Below are 6,000 nucleotides of genomic sequence, written 5' to 3' on the forward strand. Positions count from 1 at the left end.
AGTTGGTTCAGGAAAGGCAGGATCAATGCCTGCTTCTTCCTCTTTATCAGTTTTCAAAAGTATGACCTAGCCCTAACCGGTTTGGCTCAGTGGATAGAGCATCAGCCTGCAGACTGAAAGGTCCCAGGTTCGATTCCGGTCAAGGGCATGTACCTTGGTTGTGGGCACATCCCCAGTAGGAGGTGTGCAGGAGGCAGCTGATTGATGTTTCTCTCTCATCGATGTTTCTAACTCTCTATCCCTCTCCCTTCCTCTCTGTAAAAAAAAATCAATAAAATATATATTTTTTAAAAAGTATGACCTGGTTTCTTTAGAGGTAACCAATGATGAAGTCATGGATTTTAAGAGTTGATGTTTTATCGGTTCATTTTTATTCTTTCTGATGCTCAAATTGTCCCATTCCCTGGCCAGTGAGAGCCACTACAAGTTGGCTCCTGAGTTCTTTAGATACAGTCCCAAGAGTCTTCATGAGTCTTTCATACTTTCCTTGCTTTCTAAAGCAACAAGATATTCCAGGCTCATCTTGTATATTTCCTGCCTCGGAACTGGAATCAGCCATTTCTCCAAGGAGCCCTGGTTCCTTTTAATAAGAAATGGTACTTGAGAAGCCACAGTAGGCATGTTTCTGGATACTGAGTTGTTCGTTATTTCTAGGTTGTATTTCAGCTAACAAAATAATACTTTCAGAGAGAAGATACATCACATGCTCATACTGATATTTGTGGTTTAGCCTGGCCGGTGTTGCTGAGTGGTTGAGTGTCGACCTATGAACCAGGAGGTCATGGTTTGATTCCCTGTCAGGGCACATACCCAGGTTTCAGACTCGATCCCCAGTGTAGAGTGTGCAGGAGACAGCTGATCAATGATTCTCTCTCATCACTGATGTTTCTATCTCTCTCTCCCTCTCTCTTCCTCTCTGAAATAAAAAAAAAAAATCTTAAAAAAAATAAAGAACTAAGGAAAGAATGTTCATGTGTCCAAACCAGACATCTGGAAGATTACCATCTCAGACCAATCCAGAGACTCAGAATGCAATACTAATGCTTTTCAAAGATGTAATTTTTACTATAAGAACTCTCAACCAAAAAAAAAAAAAAAAGAAAGAAAAGAACTCTCAACCTTTCTCTCTCTCTCTCTCTCTCTCTCTCTCTCTCTCTCTCTCTCTCTCTCACTCACTCTCTTAACACTCTGAGTGCTTACCTGGTAGTATTTCCAATTTGTAAACCCTAAGACCCTTGAGTAAAACTTTGTCATTTTCAATTTTGGCAAAGCCTCCTGATTCATTTACATTCAGTTGACACCATTAACCCGACTCCCATGCAGTCTCCAGATGGTTGCCCAGGCTAGTTAAGGGCTGGCAGGATAAGCTATGCCCACTCCCAGCCAGGTGTTTTATCAAAATGTCATGCAGGCCAAGTGTGACGGGAAAGTGCCAAGCAGCTGAATTCATCTCCCAATTCTTGTCCAGGTTAAGGAAAGACTACCAAGAGAATCCCACTTCATTTCTTCTGGAACATTTCCAAGAGACCGTCTAGCTAGGCCCAGGACAGGAGAAGCCATCCTATTAAGCATTCCTAAGAATGTGCCAGCTGAGACTAGTGCCAAGGAAATGTTCTCCTGCCCCCACTTTCCGGTGCCAGAAAGTGAATGTACAGGTAAATACAAAAGATCGTATTTTTATATTTCTCCAGAAGACTGTTGACTAAGTAATGTTAACAATGTATTATGGTCCTAGCTGGTTTGGCTCAGTGGATAAAGCATCAGCCTTCGGACTGAGGGTCCCGGGTTCAATTCCGATTAAGAGCACATGCCCAGGTTGCAGGCTTGATCCCCAATACGGGGTGTGCAGGAGGCAGCCAACCAATGATTCTCTCTTATCATTGATGTTTCTATCTCTCTCTCCCTCTCTATTCCTCTCTAAAGTAAAAAAATATTTATTTAAGAAAACAAACAAAAAAACACACACCACAATGTATTATGTATGGGGTTTATAAACTAAGTAATAGTGAAACACGTGACACCAATAACAAATTCCCAAAGTGGGAAATGAAGTTGTGGTAACATACTTACATTGTATGTGAAGGGTAAGAATTCATTCAAGGCAGATGGTAATACGTTAAGGAATCATATTGTAATCTATAAGGCAACCACCAAAACATAGAGGCGTAATTAGAGGGGGTAAAATGGAACACTGAGAAATTACACATGGCTAAATGATTTACTTTGGCCAGCGAAAGGTGAGTAGGCGTGATGTATGTCACTTCTGGGTAGACACATTTCAGAGCCAAGACTTGGCTCTTGCTGTTCGGTTTCCTTGCTTTGTGTTGAGATGGCAGGATCGCAGGATGGTGTGCAGTGATTGTGTGGAACAATGCATTCCCCACACCCACACAACCACACACTTGCTGACATTCACTGGACATGCAGCATAAGAAATAAACTTTATGTTAAGCCTCTGAGATTCTTGGTATTTGACGGATACACTTGCATTCCTGGAATAAAACCCACTTAGTCACCATGTATGTATTATTTTTAAGGTGCTGGCGGAGTCTCTTTGTAAATAATTTACTTGTTTACTTTATTAATATTTTTGAGATTAATCTATGGTTGTGTGTGTGTGCAATCTATCAGATTTTGATAACAATGATATACTTGCTACATAAAAACAATTTAGCCCTGGCTGGTTTGGTTTAGTGGTTAGAGGATCGGCTCGTGGACTGAAGGGTCTCGGGTTTGATTTCCTGTCAAGGGCATGCACCTCCGTTGCAGGCTCAATCCCTAGCCCCAGTCACAGTGCAAATGGGAGACACCCAATTGATGTGTCTCTCTCACACCGATGTTTGTCTCTCTCTCCCTCCACTCCTCCCTCCCCTCCACTCTCTCTATATAAAAAAAAAAATAAAAATTAAAAAAAAATCAATGGAAAATATATCCTCAGGTGAGGATAATAATAATTTAGATTATTTCTCGTGTTTTCTATGCTTGGAAAGCATTTAAAGAACATTGGAAACATCTATTCTTTAAAGGCTAATAGAATTCTACGAACTTAACTGGACCTGGAGCTGTTTTTGAGAGGGGAAGCTCCATGACAACTTTCTTAAGTTCATCTATGGAAATGGGTCTGTTCGGATTTTATGCATCTCTACTAGGATTAGTTTGGGTATATTACATTTTCCTTAAAAAACTATTTCATCTAGATTTTTTTCAGATGTACTTGCAGTTATAAATGATTATACTCGTTTTGATAATTATTTCCTTATTATTTTGTGTATTTGTGCTTCTCATTCTAGTAGTTTTAAATTTTTGTTGTTTTTTCCCTAGTAGTTCTTAAATTGTGTTGATTTAAAACAAAACAAAAAACACACAGCAAGCTTCTTTACTGTTCGGCTGCAACCTCCAGAGTTCCCTGGGATGAAATCTAAAACTGGCTCCTGGAGCAACTGAAGGGGCAGGCCAGTCAGATTGGCAGGTGGCAGGTTTAATATGCAAGGGACCTTACATACGAGGCTTGTCTTGGGGCAGCCATCTGCCAGAATCTTAAGTTTATATAACTTAGCAAAGCCCAGTCATGTACAGTACAGAAAGATGATCTCAACAACACTTGATTCTCTCAAGACTGTAACCTTGAAACAGCTCCAGCTATGGGAACCAACAGGTCCACCACCAAGGTCAACCAGGGGTCACATCTCCTCAATGATCTCCAACACTTCTCATCTTTGTTTTCTAATTATTCTTTTATCTTTCTATATTATGTACTAGAGGCCTGGTGCACGAAATTCATGCACTCAGGGGGGTCCCGCAGCCCAGCCTGTGCCCTCTCACAGTCCGGGAGCTCTTGGGGTATGTCCAACTGACGGCTTATGTCCACGGGGAGCAGGCCTAAGTCGTCAGTCAGACATCCTTAGCGCTACTGTGGAGGCAGGAGCAGCACTCCCCCTGTGGGAGCGCACTGACCAGCAGGGGGAAGCTCCTGTGTTGAGTGTCTGCCCCTGGTGATCAGTGCGCATCATAGCGACCGGTCATTCAGTTGTTCAGTCAATTTGCATATTAGCCTTTTATTATATAGGATTTCTGCTAGGAAGCCTGATGACATCTAATTTTTCTTTATTGTATAAGCCAGTTTGTCTTTTTGCCTGGAGGTCCAGAGGATTTCTTTTTTTACTAAGACCTTTCTCAGAGCTGACATAATTTTAGTAGGATCTTTCTTAAATGGACACTTCTGAGTCAACTTTCCCAAGTATGCACACAGTGTGTCTTTACAGTATTTATATTCAGGGTGTTTTCTTTTCAGGGGGAGGAAAGTTTTATTGAATTACCAAGCTAAATGTTAATTTTGTTCCATTTTCTTCTTCTATTCCCATCCAATATAAAATTCAATATAGTTGAATTTTCTTCAACAACATTAAATTTAGATTGCCTTTGCTTCTTTTTGTCACTTTCTCTTATTTTCTCTTTCTCTTTTTTCAGTTGAATATCTTCCCCTTGTGCATCTTGAATTTAGGTTTCTGAGATACTTTTTAAATTCAATTTCTTTGAGTCCTGTCAGTTCCCATTTCACTTCTACCTGTTGTTTGGTCATCTCCACCACGTTTTTCATTTGTGTTGTGCTGTCTCACTGCATTCGCTTGTACAGTTGTTTTTAATTCCTGTTGGAATGTTGCATTACATTTTTCTACCTATAATGGTTTCTTTTTTTTAAAGTATGTTTTACCTGCTAAAATGTTTGAATTTTCTGGTTTTGGTCTCTTCCTACCATATTCCCATAAAGATGCTGCAGTTTCACTGTATTAAGGTGGACATTTGAGCATGCTAGGTTTACCTAAACAATTAGCAGGAGAAACAGTAAGAAGTGGGGCAGGGAGAGGGTTTGGGTGGTTTTCCGTTTCTCAAGGGCTCCCTCTCCTGGTGCTAGTGAGACACAGATTCATTAATACTTGGCACCTTTTGTAGACAGGCTTCCTCGGGTTCTGTTGCTTTAGTAAGTCTATCACCAGCCCCTCTGTGCTCCCCATTACACCACCTCCAGAAGGGGTGCCTCACCAAGACCTTCAGTTCTGATCCTGTGCACTTTCCACACCCTTCTTCTCTACTCCTTCCCTGCCAGAGCCAGCTTACTGGGGTAAAGCTGTTGCTATCCAGGTGCTGATATTGCTAGGACTCCACCAATGTATTGGCAAGTTGTTCCCTTTAAAAAAAAATTATCTTTATTTTTTAAAGTATTGCAGATGCCCCCCGTAACTCCTCCCCCCATTAACCCCTCCATATTTGCTTCTATCTGGCTTAACAACTTCCCACCTGCACTCACACTCATTCCCAGACTAACCTGGTCATCTGGGCGAGTTTCCTAGGGCAGCCGTAACAAATTACCATAAACTTGGTGCCAAAGCAACAGAAACTTCTTCTCACAGTGTTTACCAAATCAAGGTGTCACCAGGCCACCCTCCCTATGAAGGCTCGAGGGGAGAATCCTTCTTTGCCTCTTCCGGCTGCTGGCGGCTCCTGTCCTGGTGTTCCCTGGCTTTTAGCTGCATCACTCCAATCTCTGCCTTCACACAGCCCTCTTCCCTGTGTCAAACCTTTCTCCTTTCTCTCATGAGGACATCAGTCATTGGATCTAGGTCCCTGCTAAAGGCTAAAGCTCTCAGTGGCTTAACATAGTAAGAATTTGTGGCTCAGTGAAGAATCTGAAGTCACTTAAGGACTTGGCTCCAAGCTCCTCTTGGGCCTTAGACTGCTCTCCATGCAGCCAGTGGTTGGGGAAAGAGGAGAGGTGCTCTTAGGGGAGATTTATAGAAGCCAGCCCAGGAAATGGTGCACATCTCTTCTGCCCACATTCACTGGCCAGAACTCAAATGGCCACGTGAATAACTGCAAGGAAGGCTAGGAAATGTAGTGCAGCTGTGTGTCCAGGAGGAAAGGAAATACATTTGGTAAACAACAAGTCTGTGTACATCTTTTTTAAAAAAATATATATTTTTTTATTGATTTTAGAGAGGAAGG

This window comes from Cnephaeus nilssonii, assembly GCF_951640355.1.
Source record: "Cnephaeus nilssonii genome assembly, chromosome: 11".
Taxonomy (NCBI): Eukaryota; Metazoa; Chordata; class Mammalia; order Chiroptera; family Vespertilionidae; genus Cnephaeus; species Cnephaeus nilssonii.